Raw genomic sequence first — 20,901 nt, 5'->3', positions numbered from 1 at the left:
TTAAAAGAATAGCTTTTTGAGCTTGGGGTTTTTACTGGATTGCAGATAAAGAGCTAGGTTGTGGAAGAATGATGATAGGAATATTTTCCTGTATTAAGGAAGTGAAAAGATGAAAGGAGAAGTAGCAGGACCTCAGAAACAAGCTTTGACTTACTGTGCCTAACAAAGATACCAATTGCCTTTATCATCTACTATACAAACACATTTTGTTACTGCCTTCTAAATGTGCAACTCCCCTTCAATCTTTAATCATGTTAACTGTTTTATTCATCCATCCATCTGTCCATCCATCCACCCATCCATTCATCCATTCATTCATCCAACTGTTTGATTGTTTTGTGTTTATTGAGCCTAGTTGGTCTAGGAATCATACAAAATCATGGAGATGGATGATCAAATATGAAGAAACAGATTGCACATTCTTGCAGGTGTAAAAGCAGACAAATAAGCAATAAAAATACAGTAGCCAGACATCATTATTGGAGAAGTTCAGGATGCTCTGGGAGCACTGAACAGGGACACACAATGCAAACCTGGGCCTTGGAAAGGAAATCTAAGGTAAAGCAAAATGTAAATCAAGTTCTAGAGTGTGGATGGTGGTTAGCCAGAGGGAAGTAGGAGATAAAAAGTGCATTCTAAGCACATAAGGAATGACATAAACAAAGGCACAGGAAGTAAAAACCATCATGAAATGTTTGGTAAAATGAAAAGTGTTTGGTATGAAGAAAATGCCTGTATACTTAGAAAAGTGGTGAAGCAAGCTTGCTTCAAATTAAAAAGGAACCTGTTGGTACTACTAGGGTATTTGGGGAGTAATCAGTGAAGTGACTTCCCCAGATTTGTTTCTTGGAAAGATCACATTTACTGAAATTTGGAAGACTGATTGGAAGGAGGCAATCCAGGAGGCAGGGTAGGAGTTGCACAATTATATGGGTGAGAAATGATGATATTTTGAGCTAGGGTGTTCATAATGAGATTGGATAGAGGTTGACAGATTTATATCATATTTAAGAGGTAAAATTATAGTACACAGTGAATACATGAATGTGATGGGTAAAGGAGAATGTGCTTTTCAGTTTTCCTGGTTGGTCACTGAGTGAGTGACTTGCATTGCCTTTAACTCGTTGAGTGAAACACAGGAAACAGGGTGGGAAGGAGAACAGAGGGCTGAGGGTTGGGAAGAGAAAGAGTCTAGTTTTAGAAAGCGCTTGTGGGATAGTCCAGTAATAATATTCGTAGGGAGTTTAACATTTGCATCTAGAGCTTAAGGCAGTGTGATCTAAGGTGAGCCTCCTATGTAATTTTACATTTTCCAGTAGCCACATTGAAAAACAAAAAGAAACAGATTAAATTAATTTTAATGATATAATTTACTTACCTCAATATTGCCAAAACATTATCATTTCAACATTTAATCAATATAAAAATTGTTAATGAGATACTTTAAATTCTTTTTTCATACTAAGTCTTTGAAATCTGGTGTGAATTCTACACTTACAACACATATTAATTTAGACTAGCCACATTTCAAAAGCTCAATAGCCCATGTGGCTACTGGTTATCAGATTAGACATAGCAGGTTTAAAGCAATGTTTTTCAAATTATGGGTCACCATCTATAGTGAGTTGTAATGTCATGATCAGTGAGTCATGACCAAGAGTTTTAAAAATGTAATAGAGGGCTTCCCTGGTGGCGCAGTGGTTGAGAGTCCACCTGCCGATGCAGGGGACGCGGGTTTGTGCCCCGGTCCGGGAAGATCCCACGTGCCGCAGAGCAGCTGGGCCCGTGAGCCATGGCCGCTGAGCCTGCGTGTCCGGAGCCTGTGCTCCGCAACGGGAGAGGCCACGGCAGTGAGAGGCCCACGTACCGCAAAAAAAAAAAAAAAAAAAAAAAAGTAATAGAACACAATAAAATAGAAAACACAGTGTACCAAACAGAATAAGTGAAACTATTGATTTTGGAAATATTCGTTTCAATGTTGTGCAGCAGAAACTTTGGTTGTGTCCTATTACCCCTTCTCCAATTCTGTCTTTAATACTAGAACACTTGAGTTTTCTCTGGGCACAAACTGCCTCACTGAAAACTTTCATTTCCTAGCCTTCTCCTTTAAGGCTGGGCATGGTATACGGCTAAATTCTGGTGATTGACATGTGAGTGCAAGTGATGTATGCAACTTTCAGTTCATGATTTAAAAAGGAAGGGCTAGGTTCTGTGCCTCCCTTTGCTTCCTACCACTGGCTGGAATGTGGACATGTGGGCAGTTGTCCCATCTTCCATTGTAGGTAATAAGATGGAAGCCATGTGTCAAGGGAGGCAGAACAACAAGCAGGACAGACTGAAGAGGGAGGAGATATGGGGATGTATGTATACGTAGAGCTGATTCACTTTGTTATACAGCAGCACCTAACACACCATTGTAAATCAACTATACTCCAACAATGATGTTAAAAAAAAAAAAAGAAAAAAGGAGGCATAGACTGAATCCCTGAATCATCCAAAGGCCATTTTAGCTTGGACTTTCATGTAAGAGAAAAACACTTTCTCTTATTTAAAAGCCTTTGCATTTTGAGATATCTTTGTTCGAGCAGTAAAACTTGTATCCTAACTAATATAATTTCTCTTTCTTTATTACTATCTCTATCATCTCTATCTTTAACTATGAGTGTCCTGAGTCACAATGTAAAGGTTACATTGTGAAAATGTGATTTCAGTGTTACATTGCAAACTGTCTCATGAAAATATACAAAATTCTTATTGTAGGTTAAAGTTAAAGCAATCTGAACACCACCAGTTTACTGAGATCTGGCCTATTTGTACAGATTAGAGATTTATCAGCTTATAGGGAGAGCTGATGCCATGGAAATAGATAATATGGGATGAAAATAGAAAATAGTCCAGGACAGAGTTAGGCAAGGGCACCCAAATGTAACCCGAATGGCTAGACAGAGAGAGAGAAACACAGGAGAGTGTGGGATCTCTGAGTCCCAAAGAAGGGACATTTTAAGAAAATGGTCAAGAGAAGGTTTTTACTAGTCAGAGTGGTTGGAGCTTTATGCCAACACATCAATGTTAATAGCATACAAAATTAAAAAAAATCATTTCAAAAGTTTGCATCATTTTATAATACATTGATTCAAAACATAACAGAAATTAAATGGATTTTAAGAAACTAGAAATAACTAAACACTTATTTGCAAGGTTAATTACTTAAAGAAATAATTAATAGCATTCATTAGGGGGCCTTATCAGAAATTACAAAGGGCATCTGTAAAGATTATTGCTGAATCCCTAGCTATTTGTGTCAAATGCCACTCACTGTGAAATCAAATAATAGATCGAATGATCTTTTTTTTTTTTTGCTGAATTGAGGGACAAGAAGAATATGGGGACCCAGCTTTAAGGGTCTGTGTGGAGCAGAGCCTGACTGCAGCTCAAGGGGGAGTGAGAGGGAGGTTTCTGAGTTTATGTGAAGGGAAAGAGAATGATAGGGCAGTACTCAGCAGAGATGTCGGGCTGAGAGGGAGGTTTCTTTAAGAGGAGAGAGACTTGAACAAGTTTAAATGAAATGCTGCTTCTGTAAATGCTGACGATCAAATAAAAGGGAGAGGTTGAACACTGTGAGTGAGAAGTGATAGTCCCAAGAGAGAGAACTTTGAGGTTGCGTGAGGTGGACGTATTAAGTAAGTGGATGGCGGAATTATCCTCAGGAGAAGCGACACCACTTCAGTATAATCGCAGATAAAGAGGAACGTTTTATCTAAAATGCTCCCTTCACGAAGACAGAGCTTTCTCTTCTTGGGAAGACAGAAAATGAGCTTGAGGGGGGAAAAAATGACTGGATCAGTTGTCAGGGTACCTGAGCCCTAGTTCTGACTCATTATAAGGTCCTGGGTAACTCATTTAACTGCTCTGAGCCTCGGCTTCCTCACAGATAAATATGGGGTTAATAATATCTGTCCTGTCAGCTCCAAGGGGTACTTTTATACAAGATGCTATATGGAACCGTTTTTAAAACTGTGAACCTTACTGTACCTGTCAGAATTAATATTTATATTTTGAATCTTAATGACTGAGAAAGAGGTCTAGTTCATCTGTCTGCTGTGGGCTTTGATGTAGGGCAGCATCCAAATAAAGAAAGTTAGGCTACCTGAATACCAAGTCCTTGACAGAAATGACGGCACACAACTTGGACAAGTTCTGCACAGTTTCGAGGCATTTAGCAAATAATTACTGTTAGAAAGCTGAGGTAAAGGGTTAAGAGAAAAAAGAAGGTAAGGGAAAGAAGGAAGGCAGTTTATGGTAAAGAAGGTAAGGGAGCAAAATGCAGGAAAAAGCCATTAAAATAGAACAAGGAGAATCATTTGGGAATTGAGAAAAAAGATTAGGAGGTATTGGGCCTTAACAAAAATAAACAGAAAAAAATGTTTCCCCTGTATTGCTGTAGTGCTTGCTGGGGACTGAATGTAGTTTCTCTAATGGCACCACTGGTTACACATACGCTACCCGTAGTTCCTAATAAGTGATAATGAAGGACATTTCAGCTGGTTACATATTAACCACTTTCAAAAATCAGAAAGCTCAGTTACTGGAATACCACATTCGCTCTATCAGACAGTATACTTGCTTTACCTTTCCGTAAATATCTAGGGCAAACTTGGAGTTACGGCAACGTGTATCTACAGAGATGTTCTCAAAGATCAGAGTGTTTCTCATTTATGCCATCTCAATGCTCCTTTCTAATTTTTAATGAGAAAAAATATTTGAATGTACAAAGATAAAAAGCATAACAAATCCTCAGATCGTTTCTAAACAATGTACTTGCCATAGTTTCTCAAAATTATCAAAATTTTAGTGTGTTATCTTTTAAATTGTTCTTTATCTTGTTTTGTTTTTTTTAATTTATTTTAATTTATTATTTTTTAAGATTGATCTGATGACTCTCAAGCTTTATTTATCTATTTTGGCCATGCTGTGCAGCATGCAGGATCTTAGTTCCCTTAGTTCCCCTGACCAGGGATTGAACCTGTGCCCCCTACAATGGAAGCGTGGTCTTAATCACTGGACCGCCAGGGAAGTCCCTAGCACGTTATCTTTTAAATTAAACTCCACTTGTTCCTTTAAGTTTCTAAAGAGTACTGATATTCACAAATTTAATCTTTTTTACTAGACACTACATTGTGATGCAGAGGAATTAGTGCCCAAATTAAAACAATTTATTACAAACAATAGAATTCAATGTCTGTCCTTACATATACATACTTTGGGGCATGTAGAAGTATTTTCGTATGATGAACCTGTGCTGTAAATTTGCTATGTAAAAGAGTATACACATTTAAAACTTTTATAGTACTGTTACATCCCCTTTCTGAAATGAATCTGCCAGAAATAGAGACACAGACATAGAGAACAAACATATGGGCACCAAGGGGGGAAAGGGGGAGTGGGATGAATTGGGAGCTTGAGATTGACATATCTACACTAATATGTATAAAATAGGTAACTAATGAAAACCTGCTGTATAGCACAGGGAACTCTACTTAATGCTCTGTGGTGACTTAAATGAGAAGGAAATCCAAAAAGGAGGGGATATATGTATACATAGAGCTGATTCACTTTGCAGTACAGCAGAAACTACCACAACATTGTAAAGCAACTATACCCCAATAAACAAATAACTCTGCCAGTTATCTTCTACCAGCAATGTCTACAACTGCATTTTTCCTATGCCTTTAAAAAATTTCCCAATCTGATAGGGAGGGGTGCGTGACATATATTTTTCTTTTTCAAGTTTATGATTACTAGTGATGTATTATATCACTGTTACTTGTAGGAACTCTGTTGCTTGTATTTTAACTTTGTCTTGGGGTTTTATTTTCTGATTAGGAAGGCCTTTTGTACCCCCAAATTGTAAAACTATGCTACATGTTTTTCCTAATTTAAATATTTGTGCTTCATATTTTTATCTCTAACTCTATACAGTTTATTTTTGAATATGAGACTAGGTAGGGAATATGTTTCAGGGTGAGTTTTCCTTTGGTGAATGGAAAATGTGTGTGTGAGTGTGTGTGTGCGTGCACACACGCATAGGGTCATTTCATGACTCTTTACTTTATGAACCCACTTTGTTCTCTGTGACTCTCATGTTCACTCTGGAACTTTTCAGTGTCAGAACTTTTGTTTGAGAGAGTTATATTTAGTCTGGCAGCGAACAATAGAATCAGATTTTAATAGGAAAAGATAAAATTATTTGTCAAGTTTTATTTAATTACTTAGATGATAATGATGATATGGACAACAACAGTAATGATAGCTCGTAATTACATAGTGCTTACTATTTATATGACTGTGCTGAGTAATGTTCTAAGAGCTTTAGATGCTCTAATTTATTTGATTTTTGTTATGCCCAAATGTTATTGAATCACAGGTTCTTAAAATAACACACAATTTCTAGTAATATAAAATTTTGTAAGAAAAATTATGGAATATATTTTGTAAGATACTATTAAAGCTGTTAAGTTTTAAATGGTATTGCTTTTTAAATTTATGTGTTTTCATAGCAAGTTATAAACACACAATCTCCTGTTACTTCATTTGAAATAATCAAATATAATACGAGGTAAAATTGTTATTTATGAAGCAAAGTGTATGAAATCAGGGAGTGTGATACCTCTAGCTTTGTTCTTTTTTCTCGGGATTGCTCTAGCTAGTCTGGGTCTTTTGTGGTTCCATATAAATTTTAGAATTTTTTTTGTTCTATTTCTGTGAAAAATGTTCTTGTGATTTTGATAAGGATTGCACTGGATCTGCAGGTTGCTTTAGATAATATGGACATTTTAACAATATTAATTCTTCCAATCCACGAACATGGAATATCTTTGCATTTCTTTGTGTCTTCTTTAATTTCTTTATCAAAGTCATATAATTTTCAGTTTACAGGTCTTTCACCTCCTTGATTTAATTTATTACTAGGTATTTTATTCTTTTTGTTGCAGTTGTAAATGGGATTGTTTTCTTAGCTTTCTGGCTCATTTCTGCTAGCTCATTGTTATCATGTAGATATGCAACAGATTTTTGTATGTTGATTTTATACTCTGCAACTTTACTGTATTTATTATTTCTAATAGCTTTTTTTGGTGGAATCTTCAGGATTTTCTGTATATAAAATCATGTCATCCTTAAATAGTGATAGTTTTATTCTTCCTTTCCAATTTGGATGCCTTTATTTCTTTTTCTTGCCTAATTGCTCTGGCTAGGACTTCCAGTACTGTGTTCCATAAGAGTGGCAAGGAGTCTTATAGTGTTCAAGGAGCAGGGTGTGATCAGCTGGTGGGCATTCTTCTGATTGGCTGGTGGTGATGTAATTGGGAGTCAACATCATCAACCTTCTGGTTCCAACCAGTCTGGAGTCTACGTGCTTTGTGGGCAGCACACAGTTAACTTCTTTCACCTGGTGGGGGTTTCAGTATCTGCAAAACAGCTCAAAGGACATGGCTCAGAATATCATCTATAGTCCTTGAGGAAGAACTGAAAGTTCTTGACTTTGTTTAATGGCTAAAGTATTATTATTTTGTCTTGCTTGACTGTTTTCCTTTCTGCATTTTCTTATTTCTCTGATTAGATTTATTCTTTTTTTTTTTCTGCGGTACGTGGGCCTCTCACTGTTGTGGCCTCTCCCATTGCGGAGCATAGGCTCCGGACACGCAGGCTTAGCGGCCATGGCTCACGGGCCCAGCCGCTCCCCGCCAAGTGGGATCTTCCCAGACCGGGACACGAACCCATGTCCCCTGCATCAGCAGGCGGACTCTCAACCACTGCGCCACCAGGGAAGCCCCTAGATTTATTCTTTGACTAAAGTTTTTCTACAGACAAAAGGCAGGTAGAAGACATGGGTGGGGGTCTATTCTGGGAAGGCCTCATAGGGTCCTGCTCAGTTACATGAATTGAATGAGTTAAAAGAATGTGCAAGTTCTTGGTAAACTTAAAGCGCTACATAATGTTGATGTGAACTCCTTTTGTTGTAGATGGCAATTTACAGAGAAGGCGGACTTTCCATAGAAGTGGGTGCCTAAAAGTCATGACTGTACCTTGATCATGTCTATCTGACCACAGTGTATCAGAGCAGGGGTGGATGCCTGACCCAAACAGGGCTATATGGATTCTCCATCTTGAAATTTGAATTTGGACCAAAAGATGACTGTTCTGGCCTTGCTGATCTAATGTAAGGATATTAGAAACCTAGGAAGCTTTAGGGCAGCTGTCTTCTATTGGGTTGGCCAAAGAGTTCATTTCTTTTTTTTCTGTAAGATGGCTCTAGTAGTGCCTAGTTATCTTTAACTTCATTCGAAACAATTTTGTTAGATTGTATTGTGTCAGCTGTCATATCAGCATGCATTTAAACAAAAACATCAAAATTGGTGAATTTTTGTGTAGCCATTTTAATATTGAAGATGGAAAAAAAGCAACATTTTTGGCATATTATGCTTTATTATTTCAAGAAAGGTAAAAATGCAACTGAAACACAAAAAAAGATTTGTGCAGTGTTTCATGATTCAGTCTTGTTAGGTTTTATGTCTAGAAATTTCTCTGTTCTAGATTGTCCAATTTTTTGGTTTATAATTGCTCATAATGTCTTATAATCTTTTTTATTTGTGAGAATAATTGTAATATCTTCTCTTTCATTTCTGATTGTGTGAATACTCTTTTTTTCTTAGACTAGTTAAGGGTTTGTCAATTTTATCTTTTCAAAAACACAACTCTTAGTTTCATTGATTTTTAAAATTGTTTTTCTTTTCTCTATTTCGGTTATTCCTCCTCTAATTTTTATGATATTCTTCTGCTAATTAAGGGTTCAGTTTGTTCTTCATTTTCTGGTTCCTTGAAGTGTAAAGCTAGATTGTTTATTTGATGACTTTCTTCTTTTATATCATAGGCATTTATTCCCATAAATTTCTCTCTTAGTATGGCTATTGCGGCATCCCTTAAGTTTTGGTATGTTGCATTTCATTTTTGTTTGTCTTGAGATAGTTTTTAATTTCCCTTGGATTTCTTTTTTGACCCAATAGTTGTTAAAAAGTGTGTAGTTGGGACTTCCCTGGTGGCACAGTGGTTAAGAATCCACCTGCTAATGCAGGGGACACAGGTTCGAGCCCTGGTCCGGGAAGATGCCACATGCTGCGGAGCAACTAAGCCCGTGTGCCACAACTACTGAGCCTGTGCTCTAGAGCCCATGAGCCACAACTGCTGAGCCTGCGTGCTCTAACTACTGAAGCCTGCAAGCCTAGAGCTCATGCTCTGCAACAAGAGAAGCCACTGCAGTGAGAAGCCTGCAAGCCTAGAGCCCATGCTCTGCAACAAGAGAAGCCACTGCAGTGAGAAGCCTGCTCACCATAACAAAGAGTAGCCCCTGCTCGCTACAACCAGAGAAAGCCCGTACGCAGCAACACAGACCCAACGCAGCCAAAAAATAAATAAATAAAATTTATTTTTAAAAGTGTGTTGTTTTATTTCCATGTATTTGTGAATTTTCCCACTTTCTTTCTATTATTGATTTTTTGTTTCATTCCATTGTGATTGGAAAAGGTACTTCTTAAATTTGTTGAGTTGTTTTGCAACCTAGTAAGAGACCTATCCTCTATCTTTGAGAATGTGCCATGTGCACCTGAGAGGAATGAGTTGCACAGTACTTTTTTTTTTGCCCCGAGCACCCATGGCAGTTTTATATATTTATTTAAATTTTTATTTTATATTGGAGTATAGTTGATTAACATGTTGTGTTAGTTTCAGGTGTACAGCAAAGAGATTCAGTTATACATATGCATTTATCTTCTGCATGTGTCTTTTAGGCCCAATTAGTCTATGGCGTTGCTCAATTCTGCTGTTTCCCTGTTGATTTTCTATCTGGATGATCTGTCCATTGTAGGGGGTGGAGTATTGAATTATCCTGTTATTATTGTATTGCTGTCTGTTTCTCTGTTTAGTTTTCTCAATGTTTGCTTTATGTACTTAGGTTCTCTGATGTTGGGTGCACATATATTTTAATCATTATATCTTACTGTGAATTGACGATCATCATTTTATAATGACCTTCTTTGTCTCTTAAGACAGTTTTTAGCTTAAAATCTATTTTGTCTGATACATAACCACCTCTGCGGTTGTTTTTGTTGTTTTTTTTTTGCGGTACGCGGGCCTCTCACTGTTGTGGCCTCTCCCGTTGCGGAGCACAGGCTCCGGACGCGCAGGCTCAGCGGCCATGGCTCACGGGCCCAGCCGCTCCGCGGCATGTGGGATCTTCCCGGACCGGGGCACGAACCCGTGTCCCCTGCATCGGCAGGTGGACTCTCAACCACTGCGCCACCAGGGAAGCCCACCTCTGCGGTTTTTGATTAGTATTTGCATGAAACTTCTTTGTCCACCCCTTAACTTTTAGCCTTTGTATGTCCTTAAATCTAAAGTGAGTCTTTTGTAGACAGTATACAGTTGGGTTTTGTTTTTTAATCCTTTCAACCGCTCTATTACTTTTGACTGAAGAGTTTAGTCCATTTACATATAGAGTAGTTACTGATAGGTAAGGACTTACTATTGCCATTTTGTTTATTCTTGTCTATTTTGTATTTCTCTTGTTCCTCTCTTGTCTTTCTTTGTGGTTTGATGATTTTTTGTGATGGAATACTTTGATTCATTTCTCTTTATCTTTTTATATGCCTACTGTAATGTTTTTGTTTTTGTTGTTACTGTGAGGCTTGCATTAAATGTTTTATAGGTGTAGCAGTCTGTTTTAAGATAATTAACAACTTAACTGCAATCACGTAGTCTACACTTCAATCCCACTTACATGTTATGTAATTCATGTCAGATTTTACTTTTTTCTATATTGTGTTTCCATTAAGAAATCTGTGGTTATAGCTATTCCGCTACAATAGTTATGCTTTTAATGTATATACTAGCATTAAAAGTGATTTATGTGCCACCATTACAGTATTACAATATTCTCTATTTGTCTTTATACATACCTTTAGTGATGAAATTTGTACTTTCTATGTTTTTATGTTGCTATTGAGCACCTTTGTGTTTCAACTTGTAGAACTGCCTTTAGTAGTATAGTGGATCTAGTGATGATGAACTCCCTCAGGTTTTTTTTTTTTTTTTTTTTCCCCCCAGTCTGGGAAAGTCTTTATTTCTCCTTTATTCTTAAATGACAGTTTTGCTAGGTAAAGTATTCTTGGCATTTTTTTTTCCTTCAATACTTTGAATATGTCACCCTCCTCTCTACTGGTCTTCAAGGTTTCTGCTGAGAAATATGACGATAGTCTTATGGGTACCCCCAGGTATGTGACAAGTTGCTTTTTCCTTGCTGCTTTCAAGATTCACTCTTTGTCTTTGACTTTTGATGATTTAATTATAATGTGTGTCTATGTAGACCTCTTTGAATTCAACCTATTGGGAATTTGGGGGTTTCATGAATCTGGATGTTCTTTTATCTCCCTAGATTGGGGTAATTTTCTGTTATTATTTCTTAAATGCCCCTTTATCTTTCTCTTCTCCTGGGACTCTCATCATGTGTATATTGTTTTACTTCAGGAGATGCCATAACTCACATAGGCTTCCTTCACTCTTTTCTATTCTTTTTCTCTTTTTGTTCCTCTAACTAGGTAATTTCAAATGACTTGTCTTTGAGTTTGCTGATTCTTTCTTTTGCTTGATTGATTTTACCTTTGAAAGTCTCTTGAATTTTCAGTTCAGTCATTGTATTCTTCAACTCCACGATTTTTGTTTGGTTCTTTTTTAATCGTTTCTGTTTCTTTATTGAGTTTCTTATTTTGTTCATGTTTTGTTTTCCTAATTTCATTTAGATATCTATCCATGTTCTTTTGTAGCTAATTGAGTTTGTTTAAGAAGATTATTTCAAATTCTTTGTCAAGCAATTCATGAATTTCCTTTTTTTTTTTGTGGTACGCGGGCCTCTCACTGTTGTGGCCTCTCCCGTTGCGGAGCACAGGCTCCGGACGCGCAGGCTCAGCGGCCATGGCTCACGGGCCCAGCCGCTCCGCGGCATGTGGGATCTTCCTGGACTGGGGCACAAACCCGTGTCCCCTGCATCGGCAGGCGGACTCTCAACCACTGCGCCACCAGGGAAGCCCCATGAATTTCCATTTTTTAAGGATTGATTACTGGACCTTTATTTGTTTCCTTTAGTAGTGTCATGTTTGTCTGATTCTTTGTGATCCTTGAAGACTTGAATTTGTGTCTCTGCATTTGAATGAGCAGTCACCTCTTCCAGTCTTTACAGACTAATTTTAGCAGGTGAAGACCTTCTCCTACCTGGTTCCTGGACTGATGGGACTATCACTGAGGTCATGGTCAAGTGGGCTGGAGGCAGGTCTCAGGGATGCTTTGGATCTTCAGTTGACTCCAGGGTCACCAGACCTGTTACCATGGGGCACAGACAGATGTTGCTCCTCCAGAGTCCCTGGATGGACAGGAGTGCCTTCGGGGCTCTGGTTGAGTGGGGCTGAATCTGGATCACAGGGATGCTACCAGTTTCAGTCAGGTCCATGGTAGGTAGGCCTGCTACTGGCGTCACAGTTGGGCATAGTTCATTCTGGGACACATGGGTCTGGTAGCAGGACCATGGACAAGCAAGACTGGAGCTGAATCCACAGGGAGATAGGGCTACTACCAGATTACAGCCAGGTCCATGGTCAGTGGGTCTGCTCCCAGGGTATGAGCCTGCCTTCTCAAGGCAGCTTTCCTCAGTGTTTGGCTCCACTGGGGTGCTACAACTTTCTACCTGGATTCCAAAGCTCCCCCAAAGACATTTTTATTTGTGCACGGTTTTCAGGTTGGTATTTCTGTGGGAGAATAAGGGCTGGGGACTTCTGTTCTGCCATCTTGCTAATGCACTCACATATTTTATTTTTTATTAGAAAGTTAAAAAATGTTAATTTTTATTGGATGAAATAAGTTGATAATTTTTTGTTATTGGTATAAATATTTTATGATATAATTTTATAAATGGAGCTTAAATGACCTGATTAAATCTGCTGCACTATCATGCATAAAGCACATCTTAATACATTGACTACATTTCTAGTTTCAGGTTCTCTCTTGTTTGTGAATTAATTGGAGTTAAGAATCTTCCTAAATTCTTTACACTTCTCTTTAAAATTTATAGTTATTTCCTCTAGGTCCAATTAATGGTATTTTAAAATATTAATTTCCTTTGAGTATTTCCAACAACTTCAACCCAATTTTTATGTAAAAACTGAGATTTTTTTCATATTTATACTCTATCAGTTTGTGTAATTTATCACTAAAATTTGTAATTGTAGTAATGCAGATTTGGCAATAAACCACAATGATTCTGAGTAAGCATGTAAACTTGACTGTTAAGAGCAAAACTGTGAGATTTTGAGAGATTATTATTTGCCACAAGCCTTTAACATGTCACTGGTTTTGTTTTCTGAAATGAAGAATGTTATTTCATCTGGTGAGTCTCTTAAGTGAAGACTAAAGTTTTTACTATAATTCATTTAAATGTTATGTAAACATGATATTCCGTTGAAACTTTATTTCAGAGGAGTAACAAGTGTTAAGATTTTATGTTTAGAACAAAATTTACTCTATGAAGGAGCTTTTCATGTGACATAGGACCTTTTGAGGGGAAAATTTGAGTTTTGTCTGCTGTTTCTCCTGTGGCTCATCTTTGTATTAACCTGGTCTTAACATAGACTCCTTAATTTTTACAGAAGAATGCATAATTTACCACAAAAATTCTTATAATTCGTTAAGAATGCAATTAATTTCTAAGTCAAGAGACAGTTATTCTTCCACCGGTTTTCTTTGGCAGAAGCTGGGGTGGAGTGTTTGGAGTCAGAAGATATTTCATCCTTTCAGTTACACTTCTAAAGGATGTTGAATCTATTCACTTCCCTATATATTTATGCTCTAACTTTTGTGAAACCAAACCACTGGAAAACTACACACCTGGACTATATTATCTTGGCTTGTTAACAGAATTTCATTAGGTGGCTTGCTATTTAATGTTATCAACTAGTCATAACCTCTTTTTTCTCTCTCTTTCTTTTTTTCCTCTCTTATTTCATCAGAAGATGGTTACAAAAAACAATAATATTTAGTTACTTAAAACCTACACAGTCTGACTCATCATAGACATTTAATAACAAATATTTATTAAATGAAGAACCATATTAAATTTAATTCTTAAATTGATGCTAAATATAGATTGTTGTTGAAGGCATTATTCACCATCACTAGTTGATGATAAGTTTATGAATTCATTCAGCAAACATTAGATTGATAAATTCTGTTGGTGATAATGTAAGTGCAAATAAACAGTCACTATTTAAGAAAAGAATTGGAGAGAAGAAAGTAACTTTTCATTTTTTCAAGTTTTTCAAATATTTCTCTGATTATAAAAATAATGCACATGTAAAAATATAGGCATGAAGAAAATAGAAAACAACACATGATCTTCCACTCCATATATTTCCAGTCTATAGGTATTATTGTATATAATAATATATATGAAGAGGCAGTTGTAAATTTTCCTTTTCCTTTTTTTTACCATTTTGACCTTTTTAAAATGTACACTTCATTAGTATTAAATACATTCAGTTGCTGTGAAACGGATTTCCAGAACTTTTTATCTTGAAATTTAGAGCCTATACTCATTAAACAACCACTCCCCTTTTCCCCTTTGTCCTAGCTCCTGATAACCACATTCTACTTTCTGTTTCTTTGGCTTTGATTACCTTAGATACCAAGTGAACTCATACAGTATTTATCTTTTTGTGGCCTGCTTATTTCATTTAGCATAATGTCCTCAAGATTCATCCAGGTTGTAAATGTGACAGGATTTCCTTTTTAAGACTGAATAATATTCCATGATGTGTTTATACCACATTTTGTTTATCCATTCATCCATCAGTGGACATTTACATTGCCTCCACCTTTTGGCTATTGTGAATAATGCTACCATGAACATAGGTGTACAAACATCCCTTTGAGACCTCACTTTTAGTTTTTCTGGATATATTCCCAGAAGTGAGTTTGCCCCATCATATGGTAGTTCTAGTTTTAATTTTTTGAGTTCTCATAGTATTTTTCATAGTGGTTGCACTGTTTTACAATCCCACTTACAGTGCACAGAGTTCTGATTTCTCCATATCCTGGGTTTTTTTTTTTTATTGTAACCATCCTAATGGATATAACCACAATAATAATAATATCTTATTGTGGTTTTAATTTAGATTTATTTGATGATTAGTGATGCTAAATATCTTTTCATATGCTTATTGGCTGTCTGTATATCATCTTTGGAAAAATGCCTATTCATGTCTTTTGCTCATTTTTTAAAAATCCAGGTATTTGATTTTTTGTTGTTGAGTTGTAGAAGTTCTTTATATACTATGGATATTAACCCCTTATCAAATATATGATTTGCAAATATTTTCTCTCATTCCATAGGTTGCCTTTTCACTCTGTCTATTGTGTTTTTTGATCTATGGAAGTTTTTAAGTTTGATGTAGCTTCCAGTTATCTCTTTTTGCTTTTGCTGCCTGTGCTTTTGGTGTCATAGTCAAGAAATCATTGCCACATCCAATGTCATGAAGATTTTCCCTTGTGTTTTCTTCTGGGAGTTTTATAGGTTTAGGTCTTACATGTATTTCTTTAATGGTTTTGAGTTAATTTTTGTATGTGGTGTAAGATAAGGGTCCATCTTCATTCTTTTGCATATGGATATCCACTTTTCCCAACACCATTTATTGAAGAGACTGTCCTTTTGCCATTGAGTGGTCTTAGCACTCTTGTTGAAGATCATTTCATCATATACATGAGGGTTTGTTTCTGGGCTCTCTGTTCTCTTCCATTGATCTATTTGTCTGTCTTTATGCCAGTACCACACTGTTTTGGTTACTGTAGCTTTGTAATGTTTTGAAACCAAGAAGGGAAAACCCTCCAGCTTTATTCTTTTTCTATTCAGGGTCCCTCAAGATTCCACATGAATCTTAGGATGAATTTTCTTTCAAAAGTGTGATTTTACTACACCATACATTTTGCTCTGCAATTTTTCCATTAAAACATATATTGGAGATACTTCTCATGTCAGCATAAATATCTATATTAAGAGAGGTATATTCTTTTGAATAATTACCTTATATATACATATTATAATAAATCAGTATCATATAGATAACCTGTCAGTCTTCTGTCTTCTAGTTATTGCATCAATGAGCATGCTTGTCATTGCAGAGTAGTCTGTATGGTAAATTACTAAAAGTAGAAATATTGGATCAAAAGGTCAAGGCTGGACTATTTACAATAGCCAGGACATGGAAGCCACCTAAATGTCCATCAACAGAGGAATGGATAAAGCAGATGTGGTACATATATACAATGGAATATTACTCAGCCATAAAAAGGAATGAAACTGGGTCATTTGTAGAGACATGGATGGACCTAGAGACTGTCATACAGAGTGAAATAAGTCAGAAAGAAAAAAAATATCATATATTAATGCATATATGTGGAATCTGAAAAGATTGGTATAGACAATCTTATTTACAAAGCAGAAATACAGACACAGACTTAGAGAACAAACGTATGAATACCAAGGGGAAAGGGAGGGTGGGATGAATTGGGAGATTGGGATTGACATATATATACTATTGATACTATGTATAAAATAGATAACTTATGAGAACATACTGTATAGCACAGGGAACTCTACTCAATGCTCTGTGGTGAGCTAAATGAGAAGGAAATCTCGGTGCTCTGTGATGACCTAGATGGGTGGGATGGGGTGGGGTGGGAGGGAGGTCCAAGAGGGAGGGGACAGGCATACATATGGCTGATTCACTTCATTGTACAGCAGAAACTAACACAACATTGTGAGGCAACTATACTCCAATAAATTTTTTTTTAAAAAGGTCAAGGCTGGGATGGAAGTTCGACAAGGGAAGGGATTTTGCTCATCGTTGTATCCCCAATGCCTATAACAGTACCTGGTATGTACTAGATGCTAGGTGCTAAATAAATAGTAAATGAATAATAAACCCCAACAACCAAACAAATAAGTAAACAAATAAGTAAATAGATAAGATATAACTCTTGAGCTAAGTCTCAAAAATTGAGAAGATATTTGCCAAAATATGGCAGACAATGCTCATTGGCTTAACTACTCACACAGCATCTTTCTCCCTAGCCATCTTCAAACCATGGGTAGCTCTTTGATTTAGTCTGGCCAGTGACATATAAATGGAAAACTTCTGGGTGGGGTTTATGGAAAACTTTTGCTCTCTTAATAAAAAGAGCAAGTTTCAGTAGGCACACCAATGAACATTTTTATTTATTCTTCCTGCATGGAAAATGGATGTAATGCTTGAAGTTTCAATGGCCATCTTGAGCTGACAAAGCAACAAGCAGGAGGATCAAGGTCTGCATGCTAAAGCAAGTCCAAAAGATAGAAAGGGCCTTGGTCTCTGCCAGTATTATTGGGTAATTTTGTCAACCTTGGAATGTCAACCTATGGACTTCTTCCCTATTTGTTTAGCAATTGCTAGTTGCTTTTCTGTTATTTATTGCCAGAGGGATTCCTAGCTGATACACAGACAGATGAAAAATTCATTCTAAATGGATAGAGAAAGCAAGGACTTAAAGTAAGTTTACAACAATAGGGAGAGGGAGAAAAATATGGATTTGAAGTATACTGGACATGACTCAATTACTAGTTTAATATTGGTGAGCATATTGCAGAGAAAAGTTACAGTACTGCATTTTGTCTTGCCTGATACACTATTGATATAAATGACACCATTATCTAATATGCTACTTAAACAAACCTCATCTGATTAAATTATGATACACTACTGATTGTAAAATATGTCATGATTAAAGAGATGTGAAAAGATGTGTATCTTAGAATCATTAAAAGCTGGTAATAGCTAATATTTGTAGGTACTATATGCTTGGCATTGTGCTAAGCACTGTATTTCACTTATTTTGCTCAGAAATTTATAAAACAGTTATGGACTTATCCATTTCAGAGATGATAAATAGAGAATGACTATAGGTTTCTCACTAGGGCTCTAGTGGATGATCTTGCTAGTAACAGATGTAGAGAAACTATCAGGTAGAGTCTTAGATATGTTGGATTTGAGGCTCTCGTGAAATTCAGCGAAGCTATTCAGTAGGGAGTTGGGTGTAAAGTTCAGAAGTGAAGGAAAAAAAAGAGATTGATTAATTGGGTCATTCATCCATTCAGTCAATATTTAAGCCTGTTATGAAACAGACTCTGTATTAAGTACTGGGATGTGGTGAAGCAAAGCAGTCAAGTGGAGAAGATGGATATTATTTAATCAGTCCACATATATTTTAATGCATGCTTTGTACCAGACACTGTTCTGTGGTTAACAGAGACCATATGTTTCTGCCATTGGGGAGTTTACATTCACTTGCATCAAAATTAAGAATGTGGCATGTGAAAAGCATGTGAGCATGCTGACAGATCTCACTTTAAATTCACAACTATAGACTTTGGTACAAACACAGCCTCCATGCAGTGCTATTATATTGCTCAAGTAATTTTACCCTCTCACTCTCCCATGTCATTGTTTTTGTAAACAATGCCTTCTTTTCTCTCAGCTGATGACATCGCTTCTTAATTTACTGAGAGAATAGAAGCAATCAGAAGTAAAACTTCTGATCAGCTCACCAATACTGAAACTACCAAGCTCATCTGCATGTGTACTTATGTACTCTGTCTTCTCTTGTGTTGCACTGGGTGAACTGTATATGCATCTAAATCCAAACCATCATTTTACTTTTTTTACTGGAACTTGTTCCTTTTTGCATACTCAAAAACTTCGTTACTAGATTGATTTACCTCTCTCTACTACACCATAACTTTATTATTTTCATTAGCATATAAATATATATTTCATCTGTGAGAAAACAAATTCTCGACTATACATATCCCTCTATCTACTTCCCCATTTTTTGTTCCCTTTTCCACAAATCTCCTCTCAATATTTGTCCAAACTTACTACTTCCACTTCTTTTCCCATTATTTCATGAACTGACTCTCATCAGGCTTTATCTCCACCCATCAGTCACCTGTGATCTCCATGTTGCCAATTTCAGTGGTCAATTCTCAGTTCTCATTTTATTCTATCTTTCAGAAGCAACTGACATAGTTGCTCACTCTGTTCTTGAAATCCTTCCTGAAGCAATATCTTCACTTGAATTTCAACATCCTGCACTTTGATTCTGTCAATCATTTTCAGAGTCTTTTACTATTTGTTTTCCTGACACTTAAACGTTGTCGTGTCTCAAAGTTCAGTCTTCTAATTTCATCCCTTCTCAAGTCACATTCTCTCCAAAGGGATCTCTCCTTGTCCTAGGGCTTTAAATGCTGTATTTAGAGATTATTTAAACTCTCATTCTCAAACAATTTCTCATTGCAAAGTATCTATCCCTGATTGCTCCCTTCTGATTCAGAATTGTATTTAGAACTGCTTACTCTGACTCTCCACTGAAGTCTTATAGGCACCTGATACAACAAGCTCAGAATTAAACATCGCACTCTTCTTCTCTTCCCAGTCGTTTTCCTCTCAGTAAGTGGTATCTCCATTAAACCAATTGCTCGGGCCAAAAATATGTGGATTCATCCTTGGTTTCTCCTTTCTACTACTTCCAACCTAAAGTTTAACAGCAAGTCAGAATATATCTTTAGTATGCTCACTTTTCTTTATTTCATCTATGCCATTCTAGTCCAAACAACCATCATCCTTTGCCTCTACTAGTGCAAGGGTCTCCTAACTCTCACAAAAGCCAAAATAAATCCTTTAAAATAAAAATCTAATTACATCATGCCCTGGGAAACTCCTCTGACAGTGCTCCATGATCATGAAAATAAAGTCCAAAATTTTTATCAAAGCCTACAAGACCCTACAGGATTTGGCTATTTCCCTCCCATGGTCAGATCTCATTTTTATGGCTTGACCCTGTCTTCTTTTTTTTTAAGTTTATTATTTATTTAACATCTTTATTGGAGTATAATTGCTTTACAATGGTGTGTTAGTTTCTGCTGTATAACAACGTGAATCAGTTATACATATACATATGTTCTCATATCTCCTCCCTCTTGCGTCTCCCTCCCACCCTCCCTATCCCACCCCTCTAGATTCTCACAAAGCACCGAGCTGATCTCCCTGTGCTATGCGGCTGCTTCCCACTAGCTATCTATTTTACGTTTGGTAGTGTATATATGTCCATGCCTCTCTCTCACTTCTTGACCCTATCTTATTCACTCTGCCGCACTCACGCTGGTCCCTTTCCTGTTTCTAGAATACATAAATCCTGCTTTTTCTCAGGACCTTTGCACTCCTGTTTTCTCTTCCTGGGGCACTTGGAATATGCATAACGTTTTCTCCTCTACTTCATTCATTTCTCTGTACCAGTGCCTCCACACAGAGGCCTTTCCTGACCACTCTACTAGAATAGCAGTCCTCTGCACATTGTCCTTTATTTCCTTACCCTCTTTTTTATTCTTCATAGCATATTTCATTACACATATATATGTGACCATATAACACTGTATATAAATATAAGTGACTATATGACATAAAATATATTACATGTAACTATATGATACTATGTGTGTATATATGTGCACATATATATTTACTATTATACTATACTATTATATAGTATATATATGTATTAATACCCAGAACAGTGCCCAGTTATTATATTAGGTGCCCAATAAATAATTCTTGAAGGAAAAAAGGACTAAAATTAATATATAAAAGAATACTGTTTTGGCAAATGTTGGTCTTTATATTCAGTTTTTCAAATGTGATTCCAATGTCCACAGAGTTG

The 20,901-nt window shown here is 36.6% G+C and overlaps 1 long non-coding RNA gene across 4 annotated transcripts in view; it reads left to right on the top strand.

The window, feature by feature from the left end:
• The window catches only part of LOC109548460 (uncharacterized), a 115,542-nt gene that overhangs the window by 81,593 nt on the left and 13,048 nt on the right, over nucleotides 1-20,901 (top strand). Inside the window, exon 5 of one of the 4 annotated variants that reach the window (XR_004529036.2) lies at nucleotides 9,063-9,455. The exons of the other annotated variants lie outside the window; for them this stretch is intronic. This is a non-coding gene — a long non-coding RNA (uncharacterized lncRNA). Of the gene's footprint in view, nucleotides 1-9,062; nucleotides 9,456-20,901 lie in introns of those variants that run through there. 4 annotated transcript variants of the gene reach the window in all.

Source organism: Tursiops truncatus, chromosome 11 (assembly GCF_011762595.2).
Source record: "Tursiops truncatus isolate mTurTru1 chromosome 11, mTurTru1.mat.Y, whole genome shotgun sequence".
Classification (NCBI taxonomy): domain Eukaryota; kingdom Metazoa; phylum Chordata; class Mammalia; order Artiodactyla; family Delphinidae; genus Tursiops; species Tursiops truncatus.
Note: the sequence above shows the minus strand (reverse complement) of the source record. Positions and strands in the feature narration are given on the sequence as shown.